The sequence below is a fragment of the Mus musculus genome, chromosome 7 (genome assembly GCF_000001635.26).
Source record: "Mus musculus strain C57BL/6J chromosome 7, GRCm38.p6 C57BL/6J".
NCBI classification, from domain to species: Eukaryota; Metazoa; Chordata; class Mammalia; order Rodentia; family Muridae; genus Mus; species Mus musculus.
The window spans coordinates 78,669,949-78,691,434 of NC_000073.6; the positions used below are offsets into that span (position 1 = coordinate 78,669,949).

At 44.0% G+C, this 21,486-nt stretch overlaps 1 long non-coding RNA gene across 1 annotated transcript in view; it reads right to left on the reverse strand.

Moving 5' to 3' along the window:
* E430016F16Rik (RIKEN cDNA E430016F16 gene) overlaps positions 1-21,486 on the reverse strand; it is a 137,155-nt gene that overhangs the window by 88,883 nt on the left and 26,786 nt on the right. The window contains exon 6 of the long non-coding RNA NR_015542.2: positions 13,763-13,955. This is a non-coding gene — a long non-coding RNA (RIKEN cDNA E430016F16 gene). The remainder of the gene's footprint in view (positions 1-13,762; positions 13,956-21,486) is intronic.

The following is a 21,486-nucleotide window of genomic DNA, read 5'->3' on the forward strand; positions in this document are numbered from 1 at the left end:
GGTGACTGAAACACACCACTGGGTTGATGTGGGGAAAGAAGGGACTTATCCTGAGCTGAGTTAGATGGTGATGGAGGAGCCTGAACTGTAGGGCAAGTACCCGGCACCCTCTCGGCTTTCTGCCATGTAAGGATACAATGTAAAGATGGCGGAGGAAACACTGGGACAAGAACTCTTACCAGACAACAGAATGGCAAGCACGTTGGACATGGAAGTCACCCTCCAGAACAATAAGAAACTAATTTCTGCTTCTGAGCCACCCTGGCTGTGGGTACTTGCTACAGATAGCACATATTGGCGACACAATGATGGTGTCCTGAGAGAAGCCTGACTGAAGACTTTTCAAGGTAGTGGAGTCATCTGTCCACGATGACATCTTTTATTGCTAAGTCACTGTGGTAGTTTGAATAAAATGCCCCCAACAGGCTCCTTAGGAATGGCACTTTTAGGAGTTGTGACCTTGATGGAGGAAGTGTGTCTGAGTCTTTCTTCCTGCTGCCTTCCAGCAGAGACTGATGTAGAACTCTCAGCTCCTTCTCTGACACCAAGTCTGCCTGCATGTGCCATGCCTTCTACCCCGATGATAATGGACTAAACCTCTGAAACTGCAAGCCAGCCCCAATTAAATACTTTCCTTTATGAGTTGATATGATCATGGTATCTCTTCACAGCAATAGAAACCCTAAGACAGTCACTAATACAGCAATTCTATGGGGGAAAAGCTACCTTCTGGTTCACTCTCACTTGAAATCCTTTAAATTCACCCATAACTATTAAATGAGATGGACTGGGGACGTAGCTCAGTCGGTAGAGGGCTTGCCTAACATGCAAGAAGCCCTGGGTTCGGTCACCAGCATTGCATAAAGTGGGGTCTGATGTCTCAAATCTGTAATTCCATCAGTTGGGAATTGGAGGTAGGAAGATAAAGAGTTGAGAAACATCTGCCTCACCGCCGCCTCGCTGTCCAGATTTCTATCAGATTCTGAGAGATTTCTGCCTCGTTGTCCATCTTCACCCCAACCAGCTCCACCATAGGGGGGGGGGAGTCTCTATTGCTGCTCAAACAATCATCCACCAGGTCAACTGTTATCCTCTGGAAGGTCTCACCACTCTCCCTAAAATTCCACATTTTCTTTTGAAATCCGCCTCCCCTCCAGTAGCATCCCTGACTGCCTGGTGTGGGATCTGGTGTTCTCCCCCCTCACAATAGTTCTTTGCACATTGACTTGTAATTGTTTCCCTCTCATTTCCTCTACCCCAAGCACTACTTAAGACAGAGGCCGGGTTTTATTTATCTTTGCCCTTCAGTAGAACATTATTGTTTTCCCCATAAAGACCTGGCACGTGTCCTATTCACTCTATGCTGATCTTATTGCCCTTGTCAATGGGATTTTCCCCCCCTCTATTATAACTTCTGGTTAATTATTGCTGATATATTAGAAATTTTAGCTTTTATTTTTATCAATCTGTACACAAGATATAAATAGTTTTCTGGTTTAAAGACTTTTCCTAAAATAAACATTAACAAGCCTTCTTTTCCCTAAATAGTTACCCCAACCCCAAAGCCTTTAACTCTGGTGAATGACCCTTAGCTATTTGCCTTGAGACCTCTAAATACCATGTTTATCCTGTAACGACTTGATTCCTAATTTATAGAAATGACTTGCTAACTTCCCACTAAAGAGAATGAAGTGTAAGCCCCTTTTTCTTCCCAAGCAACAGACATATACTTGGTCACCTATAAAGACCCCATTTCTAAAGACTCATACTCACAGGTGCCAGAGAAAGGACTTCAACACCTTCAGGGAAGGGGACACAATTTAATCCAAAACTACATCCTTTCAGGACTCTATCTTATTTTCCACGCCACTCTGGTTGCTATTCAGTATTTGCATTATAATGAACCTAAGGTTACTCAAAAACTAAGCCCTCTAGTAAACCGCAGTTCCGTATACATTCCTAAATATTTCTGTCATCTTGAGAGGTAATAAATGTCCATTGCACTGTTCTCTTACTTTCTGTGCTGTGTCCAACCAAACGCTTCCAACCAGTTGTCTGATCTCTCCCCATCACTCTCGCTCACTTCGGTCATCCATCATTTTCATCTTGATGGATTTCCCCTCTGTACCCTCACGTGGAGACTCCCTTTGTTTCTTGGATGGAACATCTTCATTTCGATTAGCTACTCCTTTGGCTTCTACAACATGATCTCCGGTGGCTTTCTGAGAAAGAGTGTGAGGGAGGTGAATAGTTGAGACTTTTTATTTCCGGAGATATGAGCATTCTATTTTCACACCGGTAGAGCTTATTTGGATGGGTATAAAGCCATAGGTAGGAAATCATTTCCTTTCAGAATTTTGATAATGCCACTTCATTATCTGCTAGCTGCCGACATATTGAGAAGTCTGAGCCACTCTACTCCCTATCATTCATATGAACCTATTTATTTCTCACGGAGAGATTTTAAGAGCTTTTCTTCATAATCGTGGTAAGCAGAGTCTAAGATGTCACCCCTGCCCTAATTAGTTACAGCCCAGTGTAATTAGAATGGACACAGAAATGGGGATATGTATCTAGACATTAACCAAAGAAATAACTAGATTAAATTCCATGAGAAAGGTAAGAGACACTCACTGGTGTAGCTATTTACAGTATCAAGACCCTGTCATGACTGGCATGAGGGGTTTTGAAGACGATGTCATGATGAAGCAAGATCTATAAAAAGCTTTGTGGCAAAGGAATTCTGGAAGCTAAAATCTGTCCCCAAGAAAGGAATCCACTACACCCATAAAAAGCTGAGTCCTGTTCCTATGGGCTTGGGAGAGGACCTGGAGCTTTAGTTAGATGGGAATGCAGCTTGGAATGCAGCTTCCAAAATCCTTAGCCAAGGATGCAGCCAAGCCATGTGCAAAACCCTGATCCTTGAAAACTGTGCTATACTAAACTCATGTTGGTTTAAGCTGCTTAGGCCTGTGGTAACTTATTAAAAGTCAATAGAAAACTAATACAGTGTTATTCAGAAACGTCACAGTGAGCTGCTCTACTAGGATTTACTTCCATGTTCTTAAAGTACGGGGGATTTCCCTAAATTATTGCATTGATGAATTTGCCTTGTTCACTCTCTTTATCTTTCTGAAACTCTAATTACCCAGATATTTAAAGACTTATGTCAAAAAACTTTATACTTTTCTTTTCTTCTGTTCTGCATTTTCTTGTCCTTTTGGCATAGCATCTGTGAACTTTGTCCCCAGCCCCTCTGTTGAGCTCTTCATTTCTATAACCACTATTTTCATTTCTAAAGGTATGTTTTGTTCTCTGTTCTTACTTGATAGCAGCATGGTCTCATTTCACAGATCAGATACCACCTTTCATAGCTCTAACAATACTCCTAATAAGCCTTTTTTTCTGACATCATCAGCTTCTCTCAAAATCTTTTTTTCTTTTTTTTTTTTTCTTTTTTTCTTTTTGGTCCCTGTCATGAGAAAATCTGACTTTCTGTAGCTTGATGAGGAACACAGCCTAGATTTCAGCCTTTCACACTGGAGGCTTTACTCTAGTCCAAAGGGGAGATATTGAAGATCAGTTCCTAAAATATTTATTGGAAGCTCTGAGTACATTGTGGAACTCATTGGCTGTTCACTGAACAATTCAGTACTATGGTTGACTCCAGTTTCCTAGGAAGCCGCTATTTAAATCTCTTTAAGCTTTTCTTTTTGAGCTACTCAGATTCCCCAGCATATTTTTCTACCTGTTGTTAAGATATCACTGTTGTGTATAGCCAGAAACTGGAAACAGCCTACACATCCCACAGTAGAAGAATGGATAAAGAAAATGTGCTGCATTTACACAATGAAGTATTACTCACCCATTTTAAGAAAAAATGAAATCCTCAGGTAAATTGATAGAACTAGAAAAAATAATCCTGAGTGAGGTAACCCACATTCAAAAAGGTAAATATGATATGTATTCATTAATATGTGGATATTAGTTGTGTCAATGATAACCAAGCTATAATTCTAGTTGGGTGACAAATAGATCTCCCTAGAAAATGGGGGGAAAAGTAAATAGTTATAGATGGATAGAGGTGGGATGGCTGTAACAGGAAGAACAAGTAGAGAAGGAGAGGGAAGAGGGGGACAATAGAGGGAAAACGAGGAGAGACAGCTAAAATGAAGGGCCATGTGAGAGGTAGTATGGAAACCTAATACAGTAAATATATATATATATATAATGAAATCACCAAATAATGAAAACAGATCCCAAGTGGCCATCTCTTATCATCAAATGAAGCTTCCTGTACTAGGATCAGGCTATATATAATTGAGTTGTTAGCCAAAGGGGCCCCATGGGAACCCCCAAACAACACAGGCTCTTGCCAAAACTATAGGTTGCTTTCCACAAACTGATGGCAAGGCTCCATATCTATGGCAGGATATGTGATCACACTGTGAACCCTGAAATTGTGTTGTTAAAAAAAAAAAGTTTTACTGTGGTGTGGCTCAGCTTTAACACACACACCTTTAATCCCAAACAATGGAGGTAAAGTTACTTTGTAGAAGAAAGCACCCACATCTGAAAGTGATGTCTAAATGAGTGGCAGGCAAAGTGATGAATCAGAAGATTTGACAGAATAGGATCTGCCTAACTCTCACAAAAAGCGAAAGGAAAGTGAAGCTACTTAGGAGAGAGCAGCGGAGAAAAGTAGAGGAGGCAGTTTTACTGGCACAGTTATAGAGAGACAGATTGCAGAGCGAGAACAAGCTAGACCAGAGAATGAGAAGGAACCAGAAGATTAGAACAGATTGCCAAACTTAGTATGAAGCCAAGTAGATCAATTCAGTCAGAGGTAAAGAGAAAAGCCAGTTTGAATCAGTCAGCTTGGAGAGGAGTTTGAGCCAGAACAGAAGAGTTGAACCTTCCAGCCAGAACTCAGAAAGAACTAGAAAGGGTGAGCTTATTCAGCAGCAAGTCTCAGAGGCTGAAAACATTCCAGGCCTAGATTAGATTGTACAGAGGCTAGAAGCTTCCAGAATTGGGCCTAGGTTAGCAGATGGGGACAGTAAGCCTTGGAGACAACAATTATTACAGGAGAATAAAAGATACTTTGACCCAACCCAGCAACAAAACCTTTGATCTACAATGCTTTTCTGTCTGCAAGATATGCTAGGGCAATGAAGACACAAAGGTTGTGGGAGAAACTAACCATCTAATTAGACTGAAGGCCCATTCCATGAGATGGAACCCATCCCCAACACTGCTTGAGTGTCCAAGAACCTGAGACTAGATAGGCCAGGGACCTATAGCAAAATCAAATACTACTGTTCTAAAACAAATAAAAAGAACAATAGCATTAAAATTATTTCTAATTTAACATTCTGTTATACTCACAGATCAACACCTTACTCGGCCATCACCAGAGAAGTTCCCTCCTGCAGCAGATGGGAACAAATACCCACAAACAGACATTATGCAGAGAATGAGAGACTTTGGAATATTCTGCCCTAAATAGAATGTCTCAATAAAATCCTTCCTACCAGGACTCAGAGAACCCTGTGAAAGAAGAAGAGGAAAGAAGAAGAGGAAAGAATATAAGAGCCAGAGGGGGTGGAGGTCACCAAGCAAACAAGACCCACAACATCAACATGATCAACCCACATATGAACTCACAAAGACTGAGGCAGGATGCACAGGGTCCTATTCAGGTCTACACCAGACAGGGTCCTAGAGCTAAAGGGAGAAGCAGCCACATGTCCCATCCCTGATCCAGAAACAATCTCAAGTTGGTAACCACTTGCAAATGAAAGATTAGTTTCCTCTAAGATGGTCTCCCTGGGGAAACAAACTACTCTCCAGTCTAGGGTGCATGCCCAGCAGTAGATAGTCAATAAGAAATGAACTCGAGGGCATCTTTAGAGGTTCCTTTCTCTTAATGTCCTTTCAGGGTTTTTCCTTTTTAAATATTTTTATCTTAATTTTAAAAATCTTTATCTCATTTCTTATTTTTACTTTATTTTATTTATATTTTTCTTCTTTCTTTTTTACCTTCAGGTCTTTTACGTATATATTATGGCTTCCATGTTAGTTTTTTTATGGGATTCCTGAGTGTGCAAATGAGCGAGTGAATCTGTGTTTCCAGTGAATTTTCTTAGGCTCTTTTCCTTCTGTTGGTTTATTTTGTCCAATTCCGATGTGTTCGTTTTTTGTTCTATCTTATTTTATCTTTTTTTAAAAGGTGTCACTGGTCTGTATTCTGGGACCCAAGGAGAGAGGGGACAGTAGGAAGATAGGTGACACTGGAAGTTGAGCACTCAGTTTGCATCCAATCATTCTGTCCCTCTTTCTACTATAACACCTCTGACGCCATGTGCCTGATATCCCCTGTTCACAGACTTTATCTGAAACCACCCATATTATGGCCAGGGTGGAAAGGCCTTCCTATTCTGCAGGAAAGGGGGAGGATGGTATGAAGACAAACATCTAGATGGTCTACAAGTGTATTGTAAACATGGACCATGAAGATGTTGTTTTAAGCATGATCAGCTACAATTCAGTGACAATTCTGTGTTGTACAGCCATTACAACTTTATCTTTCCATTTTTGTCATCCCAACCAGAAACTCTATACCCGTAAGACAGTAACTCCCCATTCCTGACCACCTTCATCAGCATCCCTCCACCAGCCCTCCTATTGCCTCCACCCAACACCTTCAGTTCCAAATATTTCTGCCATCAGTCTCTGAACTTGTGCAGTCCTAGCTAATTCTTAGATTTTTTTTCCCCTCTGTGATTTTAGGATCCTTCTTTCTCAGATCAGCTAAGCAAGTGGTTGTCTGCTTATCATCTCCCTGGGAAGTGTTGACTCTACTCTTTCCTCCCATCCAAGCAGACCTTTGGTTGTAGTTAATAGATGAGTTTCAGGAAAGTATGAAATGTTTTGTTTTGTTTTTTTAATTAATTTTTAGACATACAAAGACTTTGGTGCAAAAAGAAATACAAATATACACACAAAGTAATAAGAGTAGCTTGGTTATGTTGAAATGTCTAACTTAATCTTCGATGTTCTTGTCTGTTGGAATGTGGGATCACATCCATCTCCACAAAATTCAATGTATGAGCAAAAAATTCCATTCTATTTCTGTAAACCCAGGAACCTAGTAACTATTGTCCATAATTGTGAATCAAATTGAGCCAAAGGAAAAAAAATAATGACTTGTTGACATGGGAACACCAAGGGAAAAAAATGGTCCACATTTAGTCCCGTTGTCAAGCTCAGAGTTACAGTTTTTATTTGGTTTTGTTTTTTCCTTACATCATCAACTGATAGATACAGAAATTTCCTTAAAAGGCAATCAGTATCTCATTGTTTTTGTGTGCCTGTGATGTCATCTTATCCCTTGCTTCCTAGGTCAGTGTAGTCAAAGGTCACATTTAAGGAAGAGATTGAATGAGAACAAGAAATGTCAAGAAGACACAATCTGGGGGAATTTTGGATCTTGTCTGTATTCAGAACCGCGTAGGTTTACAGATGCTCACTCCATTATTTTTCTCAAAAAGTCAGTTGAGTTTATAAATCTAATATCTGACCACCCTGCCAACTGTTCTCATTTCCAAGTGCCTTTTAGCCGAATCTCTTGAGTTAAGTACACGATCATATTACCTATAAATAGTATTAAGACTTCTTGCAGCATGCCCTATTAAGTTGATGCAGCTCTCCCCTCCAGTGACAAACACATAGAAATGTTTCATCGTGTTTTTAAAATATGGCTGCATTTCAAAGGAAAAAAAGGGAGCTATCATAATGGCAGAATTCAAGGGAGATGTTACAGCTGAAAAGATCCAGGATAGTCAAGACTGCCTGTGAAGGTTTTGTGATCAGTGGCCTGGGTTCCTAATACCCTCATAGACACAGGACATGCTACCCGACCTCTCAAGGGAGGAAAGTAATGCTAAGGTGGAACAGGGTCTCTTAGGTCCCATCAGCATCTGATCTCCCACAGAAGACTGAAGTACCCCACCAGGAGCAGAGACCAGACCTCATGGACCTAGAAAGTAAATACCTACAAGTGTTTTATGTGTCAAAGTGATGCTATTATACTTTAAAGAGATCCAGGGGTTGGGGATTTAGCTCAGTGGTAGAGCGTTTGCCTAGCAAGTGCAAGGCCCTGGGTTCTGTCCTCAGCTCTGGGAGAGAGAGAGACAGAGACAGAGAGAGACAGAGAGAGAGAGACAGAGAGAGAGAGACAGAGAGAGAGAGACAGAGAGAGATCCCAGTGGCGACTATGTAAGAATGGAGCTCAATGAAATCAGAGGCAGACCAGAGAAGCATTGCAGTAGACAGAGAAAGTGTTATCCCATCTGCCATTGCGTGACACTCCATCTCCTATTCAGGAGCATTCAAGCAATAGCAATTTTATTATGGTCACTAATTTGTGAGTCCATAGTTCAGCGAGAGCAAAGTGCATCTGCCTTCTTTGATCTTGTGATGGCTGGAACCTTAACTGAGAAGCCTCCAATGGTTGCGGATAGCAAGAGCCAGGTTTTAATCCTTAAATGGACTCAATGAAGAAAGTGTTTTTAATGCCTTTTTTTTTGATGGAGAAACCAAAAATATGGCCCTTTGAGGCTTTCTTTTGATATGGTTGGTCAGGTCCAAGAGGAAGCATTCAGAGAATGTTCTAGAGACAGCTTTTATGTGGTGAGATTTCACTAGCATCACTTCCACTATGATGACCTGGTGAGATAAGTTTCACGCCCATCTGGTTCAAGAAAAGTGAGATCAACCTCACTTCTCCCTCTCCTGCTCCTGCTCCTCCTCCTCCTCTTCCTCCTGTTCCTCCTTCTTCTTTTTAACTTTTTATTCATTCTCTGTGAGTTTCACATCATGTATCCCAGTCCCACATATCTATCTTGCTGTCCCTCATATCTGTCATCTACCCTTACAATCCCCCCAAAAAGGAAATAAACACACACACATACACACACACAAAAAAAAAAACATAGAAAGCATCTCATCATGGAAGCTGTAGTGTGTCACAGTGTGTCCCCCAGCATACCCCTCTGTCCAAACATCTTCACTTGCAAATATTCATTGCCATGAGTCATTGGTCTTGTTTTATAGCCTTTGACTTCTGTCACACCATCAATACTGGATCCTCACTGGGACTCCTCCGGGCTAACCTGTTGTTGCCTTGTGTCATGGAGACCCTGCAGCTTTGGATCAGCAGGACCGGCCCTTTCACATGATCCAACAGTTCACAGATGATGTTGCTTTTGGAGTGGACCAACTCAAAGCTCTAGATCTGGGCCTGGGTGGTAGCTGAGCTGGTCATCATACTGGCTCTCCCTTATCCACACTGCCAGGACAAGCTCTCAAGCATTGATCTGGCTAAACTAGCCAATGCTCACAGAAGGCATGGTCAGCTCTCCCACGCTCGTGACCTCAGGGTGACTCATGGGCACCCAAGTCTCCAGAGCCAGCTCCACTGTGTTGCCTGGTCAAGGTGCAAAGCCCACCCTCCTAAATGCTGCAGCCTGTGAGGGGTTGGGCCAGGCCTCCTGCTCTCACATACCTTTGCCTTCAGAGCCAGCTCCATTGTGCTGCCCAAGCAGGGTTCAGGGCCTGCTCTCCAGAGGTACCCAACCTCACTTCTTAAAGCCAGGGATGTCAGTGCACTCCAGGCCCATGTTAAAAAAAAAAAAAAAACGAAGGGAGAGAAGACTGGCACAATAGGTGACAGTGAAGATGAAGAGAAAATACAGATTCAAGACACATTCAGGAAGCCAGCCATGGAACTTGCTACTGAATTATGTGTTTGAGGAAGGACATTATATATATATAATCAATCCATCATAAATGACTGCTAGACTTACAGGAAAGTCGTGACCATTTATGATCTGGGGAATAAATTACCTAGAAGGTTTTATTTCATTCTAAATGAAGAGTTTAAAATGCTATTTTTGACCACTATCTCATAGATAGAGTTTACATTTGAAATGGTTTGCCTTTCCATTTAATCTTTAGAACAACCCAATGAAGGAGGTGCTTTTATGTGCTTTTTCTGAAGGGGGAGAATGGAGAAACCAAAATTCATGGGTAAATTTACTGCCTAGAGAAAGGCAAGGAATAAGTTGCAAAACCCAAGATGTCCAGAGAAAGACTCCACCCTTAGTCCCAACTACTCTGCTTCTCAGGGATCCTTGAGGCTCAGAAAGATTAAGTTCCTTTACCAAGATCACAGAGAAGTTATAGTCTGCTCCTGCCAAAGTGGACCCTGACTGGTGACATCAGAGCACACAGACGCCTTGCAGGAAACAGGAGCCACAATGTTTCCTGGTCATTCTATAGAGCATTCTGAGTACTCGGTGAGTCTTGTTTCTCAAAAGAAAAGCCTCCCCATTGAAGGCCTTCAGCTAGCATTACTCCCTGAAGATTGTCACCCACTGACCATGCCATCGCTCAGGCATGGGGCTGTGGATGGTCCTGAAGACCCAGGACTGCATGAGTGTTTGCTTTTTGGGAACCAGAATATCATTGAATTTTGAAATACAGCAAAAAGCTGCTTGTTTTGTTTAAATCCTGAATCTTTGATCAGCTACACGGTTGTCTTTGATGCTGGCAGCAGTCTGTAATTGCTGATAATTAGCACCAGGTAGGAAATAAGTAGAGAGGCCAGTGCAAATGGAAATGAATGGGGGTTTTGGAAGTGAGAGCAGCCAGTTTTCTTCTGCCTCCTTCCATGTAGAAGGCCGGGCCCACTGGCTGTCACTCTCTTCCACTACAAGTTAAGATTTTCATGTTCATCCCATTGTTCCAGGGTCCACTCAGCCCCTTCAGAAGATGGGAGTGTCTGTCAAGTAAATTAATTACTAGCCTAGAATACTGGAGGAGCATAGAAACTGACTCCATGGGCTATGGCTCAGTGTGCCTAGCTCCCTGGAGATACCCTCATTCTTTCTGCCCACCACCTGGCCCAGGGTTGCTTTAGTCCAAAAGCATCCCAGGGCTCTCTGAAGCCTAGCATGCTGTGTAGTGGGCAGTTCTCCATCACAGAGCCACTAGGTGCTTCCATGTGGCGTGCATCCCTAGGCCAGAGAGAGCCAGAGGCACCAGTCAGCCAGTATCACAGCCAGGAGCAGCTGAGGCCAAGTCTAAAATGCCCTATCTCCCTTCTGCTACACCAGCCATCCAGCCAACCTCAGCTTCTTGCCCACTGCTGGCACCAGAAGAATGGCTGCCTGGGTCACTACACTCAATGCGGGCCTCAACCCAGCAAATTCAATGCCCTAGAACAACCATAGAAGTGAAAGAGGGAAAAGGGAGGTTATGGGAAAGGAGAAGGAATGGGGGAAACTAGAAAACAGGCATTTGATTAAAAGAAGGAAGAAGTGAAAACAAAACTGAGAAACTCTTCTTTTCATGTGTATGTATGTCCAATGTGTATACATATACACATACATACATACATACATACATACATACATACATACATACATAGGCATGTGCACAGGTGCATGTGTGCACTGTGTATGTGGAAAACTTGATCTGACATTGGATGCTTTTCTCAATTGCTCTCCGCCTTCATCATTGAGGCATAGACTCTCAGTTAGACCAGAGCTCACAGATTCAGCTAATCTTTCTCCAGGGAGTCCCTGCCTCCACCTACCAAGTGCTATAATAGCAGGTAGGCTGCTGCACTGCCCAGAGTTTGCATGGGTTCTGGAGAATGGAACTCCAGTGCTCACACTTTGATGGTGAACACTTTAGCCAGTCAACCATCTCCTCAACTCCAACCCATCCTTTCATGAAATTTTCCCAGACACAAATTCTTGTCTGGAAACATAACTATATCATGACTGGAAAGTCCTCATGCTCTTCAAAGGCAGACTGACCTGGTCTGGGTTCTGAGCTCTGGCATTCCCGTGCTGTGTGACCTCCACAGCCTCTCTGAACATGTTTCCTCCTCTGAGAACATTCCATAAGAGACTAGGGATGTACACTGCCTTGTACACCGAAGAGACGCTCAAAAAAAGAATCCGTTTCTCCTCTCCTCATTCTCCTACCAGTCTAACCCCTCCTTTGGTTGTACTTTGTGGTGATAACTGTGGATTTGACTGTTTCCTCCACATCTCTAAAGTGTCTGACCCTGGATAGCAAGCTCAGCTAAGAAATCTATTTGTGAGTTAGATTTCTGACGAAGTGATAAATAAGTTATTAAACCCAAAGCTAACAGTCAGCTGAATTCATTCCAGAGAATATGTCTGCTTTCCATACTGCAGTTCATTCCAAGAGTCTCATGGTTAGACCGGCCCAGAGGGAGAGCACAGAGGTAGGGCTAAGGGCATGAAGAGGTGGGGTTACAGGTGTGGAGGTGGGGCTAAGGGCATGAAGAGGTGGGGTTACTGGCATGAAGAGGAAAGAGTGCTGCTTCAGAGTATTGTGCTCCAAAGGGAAGAAGGGCATCACCCCACTGTTTATGGACTGCTCTGGACAGTGTGAGGGAATAGGGGAGGTGGGAGAGGGTGGAGGAAACCACACCTGCACATGACCATAGGCCTTCCAGCATGCTCTGGAGAGAAGTATAGTTGCAAAAAGGTTCTCTCCGAAGTCCAGTCAGTGATGAATCCCCAGCCCGACTTCCATGTTTCAAGGCTCCTATGGATGTGATCCCATTATCGTAAAGTAATAGAGTCAGAAAATGCCGCTCACTCAGATGCTTCCTTTTCCTGCCCAGGACCTCAAACATTCTACCAAAGTGGTCTTGGGACCAGATATGGTGGCCTGAACCTCTACTTACAGCAATTGGGAGATGGAGGTAGGAGGACCATGAGCTACACAGCAAGCCACTGTCAAGAAGAAGGAAGGGGGGATGGGAGGGGGAGGAGGAAGAGGGGGAGGAGAAGAAGAAGGAGGAGGAGGAGGAAGAGGAGAGGAAGGAGGAGGAGGAGGAGGAAAGGAAGGGAGGGAGGGAGGGAGGAAGGAAGGGAGGGAGGGAGGGAGGGAGGGAGGAAGGAAGGAAGGAAGGAAGGAAGGAAGGAAGGAAGGAAGGAAGGAAGGAAAAAAGAAAGGAAGGAAGGAGAGAAAGAGAGAAAGAAAGAAAGAAAGAAAGAAAGAGAGAGAGAAAGAAAGAAAGAAAGAAAGAAAGAAAGAAAGAAAGAAAGAAAGAAAGAAAGAAAGAAAGAAGAAAGTACCAAATTATCGAAGAAAGTACCAAATTATCTTGGTATATATCAGAGTCTGACCTAGGAAAGCTGAAATGTCAAGGTAGCCAGGGTGTCCAGAACATAAGGCATTAGTCGGCAGGAGAGGGACTGACCCACTGCTGACAGCAGCAGATGAACAGCTGTCAAGGCTCCTCTGTGCTTGCACACCCTGTGCCAACTCTCCTGAACACCTCGCTTCCTTGTTCCAGGGCTCTATTCTATTCCAGAAACTCTCTATGGTTTGCATATGGTTGGAGCTTGTTCCCTAGGCTTCCATGTGCTAGACGCGTATTTTTCAACAGCACATCCAGAAGCTAATGAGACTACTATGAGACAGAGATGTGAAGGTAACACCCCACCGGGTTGATGTGGTTCTCATAAGACTGGGTTGGTTGCCACAATACAAGGTTACTTGCTATAAAAGAAGTCTGTTCCTTCTTCCATGCCTTGGCTTCTATGTTTGGCATGCAAGATCCTAAAGATAATGGTCACAGCCTCCAGTCATTTCATAATGGAGTTCAGAATTTCATCCTCCCCTGGCCCTCTGAGGAAGATGCTATTACCTTTGTTTTCCAGATAAGAAGACTGAGAGCCAGGAAGGTTTAAAGGTTTGTCCATACTAGCAAGTCAGTGGACGGGCAGGGAGGAATTCCAGCCATCTCTGAGAAGCCAAGCCGTACTCTGTTAGCTGAAGGTTTCTTCTAACGTGGCATACCCCAGAAGTGGTTCCAAGATGCCAAGCTAAACATGCGTGTCCTAAACAAAACAGACAACACATTTCTACATGAGACAGAGAGCTTCCAGAAAGGCAGTAAAGAGAGCAGACAAGGCAATTCATCGCACAGGTCACACCTCAGAGGATTCTGGGAACTCAGAAAGGAACTTGAAAGTGATCAGCTAGTCTCTCTCCCTAAAGTTTTATGCATGGGAGTTGTGCCCAGCACGCTCTAGATTGCATACAATAAAAGCCAACTCTGGTTAGTCGGTATTCCACAGCAAAGGAGTGTTTGGGGAGAAGATTAGAACTAATGGGAATCTGGGAGTCCCAGAGATTGGGGCAGAAATCAACACACACACACACACATACCCCACATACACACACACACACAAACACAAACACCCCCACATACACACACACACACACACACACACACACACATACACTGGGTTGACCCCAGGGAAAATGGTTGGTGGGGACCCTGCTGATTGGCCTGTCTATCCCTCTGGCATCAACTCTGTTCAGGGGATGCTGACACACTCCTCAGTCACCTCTGCAACAGTGATTCATCACCAGTGTTCTGTCTGTGTATTCTTCCTCCACATTCAGGAGTCCACGGAGCACCTCTGAGGAGCCCTGGCCAGGAAAATTATTTGTGTGTGTAAGCATCTGTGTGTGTCTGTGTCTGTGTGTGTGTCTCTCTCCCTCCCTCTCTGTCTCTGTCTGTCTGTCTGTCTGTCTGTCTGTCTGTCTCTCTCTCTCTCTCTCTCTCTCTCTCTCTCTCTGTGTGTGTGTGTGTGTGTGTGTGTGTGTGTGTGTGTGTGTGTCCCTGTGTGTGTATGTGTGTGTTGTGTATGTGCATGTGTGTGTGTGAATGCATGCATGCATTCAGGATTCATCATGGGGGAGGAATAGAAGGTCCAAGGGCCCAGATAATTGGGCAGGCCTTCACTCTGCACAGCCTCTCCCACAAGTGCTGGCTAACACGCCCACCTTTAATCCAAGTCCTCTAGAACACCCTGCCACACACCACAGTGCTTCTATTGAAATGATGAACAGTCACCTGGCAGACAGGTTTCAAAAAAAAAAAAAAAAAAGCAAAGGGCAGAAAATTCTTTGTACTCCTCCAAGTCCTTCCTTCGACAAGGCCTTCCCATTTCCCTGAGCTCTAGAAAATGACAAAGAGAGGACACCTCTGAGGTAAGCAGAAGGAAGTCACTAACCACACCACTTCCTCCGCTTCTCCCACGGAGATCTGCAGCTCGTGATAGGATCCAGTGCCAAGCCACCACCCAAGGATCAAATATCCATTCATCACTCGCTACATGACCTTGGTGTGTCACATAAGCCTCAGCCTTGGCTATGTCAAATGGGAAACAATTGCAGAGGGACTTTGGTGACATGAGAACAGCTTGCAGAGCATATTCATGGGGTGTACAATGACAGTTATCACCAATTTTGGACAAACTCCCCGGTGTACAGACTCCAGCATGGCTACCTTTGGGATTTATTCTCGACATTGATCTTTCTCTGTCCATAACTTAATGAGCAAGAAATAAAAAAGTCCTCTGGTTGCTTGCAGACAGTACCAGTTTCATATGAAATGAAAATCTGGAAAATGCCTGATAGGAAAAAATCATTGACTCTCATTGTTGGTGGGGCCCCTCCTCCCATCCCGGCCGCTGCACTGAGGAAAGAACACAAAAAGGTTCTCCAGTCTCCTCCCCGTCTGCCTAGGAATGGAATTAGCATCCAGGGACAGAGAGAAGGTTCCTAGAAGTGCTCAGTGGCAGGCACTGATGTCTCTGCCTCTGGTGGCCTCTGGGAGGTTGGGGGTGTTGAAAGAGCTGCACTCTGCCTTTGGTAGTGGGAAGCAGCTCTGGTAAGGTCCAGCTTTTAGATGTCTCTGGGCCACTGTCAGCACCAACCCATTACTCTGGAAGCCCAGGAGGATATAAGTCCTGTTTTCACAACAGAGCATTAGCATAACCCCATCCAATGCACTGGAGTCCGGGGATGCTCCCCACACCCACCCCATACCCACCTCACCTCCACCCTACTGAAGGACAGTGATAAGCATCCCACACCTTGCCTGATTAATGTGTGGTTCCATCTTTATTAGAAAAAAACTTGCATAAGAAACCACCTAATAAAGCTGTCTTTAGAAGGAATGGAGGCTTCTCACATGGCCAGGAAGATCATAAGGGAGCTGTCAGGCTCTGAGGAAGTCTGTCCTCACAAACTATCTGCCCTGTCCAGGAACCATTCTTCAGCCAAGGTCCAGAGATGTCCTGAGCAAGGCTGGGGGAGACAGACAAACTGTCTGTCTGGGTCTGATGTCCTTCTGCTTCCAGGAAGGTTCTGAGTTCAGATTAGGAAGGGAATTTGTGAGCCTGAATAGATAGACAATAGATAGGTATGTAGGTAGGTAGGTAGGTAGGTAGGTAGGTAGGTAGGCAGGCAGACAGACAGACAGACAGACAGACAGACAGACAGACAGACAGATAGATAGATAGACAGATATAAAATAGAGATATAGATATCCCCTAGTAGACTGACTGGTGGTCCTCACAAGGGATCCATTCTCAGGGGCCACACTGATGTCCCATCACAGAGCAATGGATTGGAAGATGCTGACAGACTGGTAAAAGATGAGGCTGAGTGTATCACTTACTTCTCTAGCTGCCTGTAACAAAGTACCTGACAACCCAGCTTTATAAAGGAAGGTTTTATTCTGGCTTACAGTTTGTGGTGACAGTCCCTAATAGTGAGGAAAGCATTGTGGCTGATGAATGGGAACCTGGTCACCTTGCTTTTGCAATAGAAAGCAGAGAGATGATCACTGGTACCCAACTTGCTTTCTCATTTTTCATTCCTCCCCGGATCCCAGCCGATGTGATGATGAGACCCATATTCAGGGCTGGTCTTCCCTTCTAAGTTAAACCTCTCTGAAAATGCCCTCATAGGCATACATAGAGGCATGTCTGCTAAATGACTATAGATCCAACCAAGGTGACAGTCAAGATTAACCATTACTAATGATAATGGCAATCACATTTGAGCACCTCTGCCTGCTGAGCTCTCTCACCTGTCCAGCGACAATCACTAATGGCTTTATAGATAGCCCCCAACTTATTATGGTTTGACATACTGTGTTTCAGGTTTATCATGGTGCAAAAGTGATAGAGTCTCAGTAGAAAATAAACTTTTACCTTTGAATTTCTATATCCCCAGGCCAGTGATACATAGTCTGACATTGCCCTTCAGTTCAGGGCAATGTAGTATATTAATTACTTTCCTGGTGATGTGATAGAACACTATGGCCAAGGTAACTTATAGAAAGTTCATTTTGACTTATGGACCCAGCAGGATGAGTCCATCATAGCGGAGAAGTACTGCAGCAAGCAGGCAAGAACCAGAAGCTGAGAGAGCACATCTACCACAAACAGGAAGCAAAGAGAATGAACTGGAAGTGGAGCCAAGATCTGAACTCTCAAGCCCACGTCCAATGACAGACTTCCTCCAACAAGGCTACACCTCCCCTTTCTCATTTAAACAAGCACAGGCAGCAAGCCACAGCTCCCAGACAGACCCGCAATCCAAGGCGCTAATAGTGTGCTCTGTGGCTGAGCTACTATGACTGCCCTATGCAGCATCTTAGGGCATATTCAGCACCTTTTTGATTTATGATGGCCTCATTGGAATAAACCTGATAAAGTAAATGAGGAGTTTCTGTACGTTTGAGCAGTAAAGGTTACATACATTGTCTCATTAATCTTTCCAACAAGACTCTGAGGAAGGATGGCAGGCAGAATAATGACCCTGAAGATGTTTACAAGCTAAGCCCCGGCACCTGTGAGTATGTTTTGTGACATGGAAAGAAAAATAAAACTTGTGTGTGGAATCAAGGTTAGCAATTAGATAATATTTAAAAAATCATCCTGGGTTGCAGGGAATGATCCAATGGTTGGGGGGGGTGGGCACTTAAAGAGGAAAATACAAGGAAGAAAGGTATCCCGATATGTAACAAAGATGAAATCAGCCATGGTTGACCTGAAGAAGGAAAGGACGCTAAGCTCATCAAGAAGAGCCAGGAAAGGCAATAAAAGAGACTCTCCCTAGAGCCTCTAGAAAGAAACACAGCCCTGTCTACACAGACACTTGACCCAAGTCTGATCCCTTTCAGATTTCTTCAGTTTGACTTGAATCTGTTTACTTTGCATGTATACGTACATGCACACACTCATCTGTGTGTGTCTGTGTCAGTGTATGTGCACCCACGTGTGCAGATGTGCACACCTGTATGTGTGCACACAGAGGCCAGAAGAGGCTTTAGGCTTCCTCTCCCATCATTCCTCACTTCTTCCTGTGAGACAGGGTATCTTTCTGTACTTGAAGCTCCACCAGGTGAAAGGTCAGTTGATCTCAGCAATCCTTCTGTCTCCATATCCCTCAGATCTTGGGTTACAGATGTCTGCTGAGGTTGCCTACCAGCTTGGTATGTAGGTGCTAGGATCCAAACACTGGTCTTCATGATTTCAGAGAACATGCTCTTAACCACAGAAACATCTCCCAAGCCCTAACATTCAAACTACTGATCTGAAGAGCTGTCAGAGAAGAACTCTGTGCTGTTTTAAGTCATTACATTTATGGCAAACCATCACAGCAGTGATGGAAAATGAATGCATGTGGATATTCTTTTAGCTTAGTTTGGATGAGAAAATGAGGCTCTGTACTGAGCATTTTCCTAAGGTCATGCTGCTGGGAAAGGTAGTAGGAAAATGGGAATTTGTACTTGTGATGGCTATTCTTTGTTGTCAACTTGACTACACCTGAAATGAGATAAAACCTAAATGACTGGGCACACATATGAGGGATTTTTCTCTTAATTAAATCATTCAAAATGGGAAGATACACTTTTAATCTGGATATTTGAAGCAGGAAGACACATCTTAAATCTGGGCCAAGCCTTCTGCTGGCAGCCTATATAAAGGCCATGGAAGAAGGAAGCTTCTGCTCTTTACCTGCTTGCTTGAGCCTACTTCTTTGGAATTCTGATGTATACTAAAGAGGAGCTGAGACAGCCAACTTCATGGAATAACTGAACAGATACTGATTCTAGGACCATCTGTTGGTTGACAGCCATTGTTGGACTAACTGGGCCACAGCCTGTAAGCCATTCTAATAAATCTCCTTTCTATAGATGACAGATGATTGGTAGATAGACAGGCAGGCAAATAGATAGATAGACAGACAGATAGATAGATGATAGATAATATATAGCTAGATGATAGATAGATAGATAGATAGATAGATAGATAGATAGATAGATAGATAGATAGATAGATAGATAGATAGATTTAGATAGATGATACATATATACATTTATTCTGTAAATTCTGTTCATCTGGAGAAGCCTGACTAAAACAGTACCTGTGACTGTCTCACCCTGAGATCCAGAGGGGTTTTTTTCCCACTGTACTATGCTGTCCTTTGATGGGAGATATCATGTGCCATGCCTCAGTGATCACAAACACAAACACACACATACACACACTCACACACACACACACACACACACACACACACACCACCATCACCACCACCACCACCACCACCACCACCACCACCACCATCATCATCATCATCTAACTGACTCCCACAGCTGACCCATGAAGTTGATACCACTAGCCACTTTGCATGTGTGGAAACTGTTGACTCTTAGAGCTGAAGGGACTTCATCACATCTTTTACATGGGACACAGAGATCATTTCCATAAAACCAAGTATATTTTATCCATCATCATGCACTGTGACCTACTCTGCTGTGGATGTGAAAGGTCTAAGGCAACAGAGTGAGATGTAACACGATAATAGCCTTTCTGTAATGTGAAGAAAACATCTGGTGACATTTCCAGCCTCCACATCTGTATCTCCAATACCTAGATCACAGCATCCCGTAAGCCATGAAGCAGGGTTCCACTACTCTGTCCTTACTCATGGTGGCCTAAGACTCTGGCCCAAATGAGAAGTATTTCACCTTCAGCAATCAACCTGGTGGCATCTAGATGGAGGGTTTTGGTTCTGTGGTACCTGTGACTTTCTAGTGTCCCTCTTTCCAGACCCATAAGCAACTCCTTAAGAACAAAGGGATCCATGCTGCCTGAACTGTTGGGAAATGCACCCCAAGGTGAGAGGTGCAAGCAGGAATGCTGCTGTGACAGACCACGATGACCCAAGGGTGGCTGTCCTGGTGATTGCTATGACAGATGCAGAGTGGAAAGCAGATAGCTGTGGAATTTCCAGTTGTTGCTCCTGTCCAGTCTGCTGGTCTCTGCACTCAGGAAAAATGGTTAAGATGCCCATTGATTAGCACAGAGGGGAAGGCTCATCTGAAAGAGATGTCCAGGCAAATGCTGTTCCAATTTGTCACAACTTGTGGACCTTTCATGACTCTGATATATGTGGCCAACTAGAAAGAGACCCTCTTAAACATCACAACTGGAAAATCAAAGCTGAAGAAGCAATTGCTGATTTTTGGCCACGGGTTCTTTTAACCAGGAGAGGTCATGGAAATTATGAATTGTTTCCTCTCCTCCAGTCACATCTACTGCTGATGAGGAACATCTCAGAATTTTTCCAAAAATAATCAAAGGAAGGACCTTCCTACAGACACAGCTGGGATCTGAGTGCTTCAGACTTGGGTCTCAAACTTCCACACAAAATGAAATAGTATGGAAGTCTTATCAAAAGCCTGACCCCTTAGGCCCTAAAATAAGGCTTTAATCTGGGAGGTCTGGGCAGAGCCCAGGAACTTATATGTCTAATAAATTTGCTTCTTGATTTACCATCTTCCACCTAAGCTGTGAGGACCATGAAACCAGAGTCTGGTACATTCCCTTTTATACCAAAGTGGGCAAGAAGTTGGGGGCTGGAAATGGAAGCAACAGAGACCCCAGGGTCAAGAGTTTCCCACTTTAGACTCTCATGCTCTCCCTATTCTCCCAGCCTCCTCCTTGCCTTAGTCAGAGTTTCCAGGTACTTAAGGCTGTTCTCCCTGGCTCTAGACTTACGAACCTTACTATGCTGGCAAAGATGGGAGATGCCACTTCTCAGGAAAGAGGCTCTGACCAGTAAATGGGGGATGAAAAAAATGAAATGGCATTTCCCTGGAGTGATGGGGGTGTTAAGAGGTAAGAATGCAGAGCTTGTGGGGGAGGCCCCTCCAAGTCCCCCAGCCCTTCACCATTCTCCAGTTCTGTCTCCCTCCCCCACCACCCGCCTCCTACTTGGAACCAGTGACTAATTGCATTGCGTTTCTCTTTGACTTGCGTCATCCAGCAGAGAATGGGTGGTTGTTTTTACAGCTTATTCTTTCAGGGATTCTAAGTGACATTTTTTAAGTGCTCTTCCCCTGCTTTGGAGCAGCACAGCCTCCTCTCTTCTCTCCCCCTCAATCTGTTTCTCTCCCCCTCAATCCTGCTCCTTTCCCTCTTCCGGGGACTGCTAGGAAGAATAAGAAGAGCTCAGAAGACACGGGGCTGGCCCCAGAAAAGCAACCAGAAGATC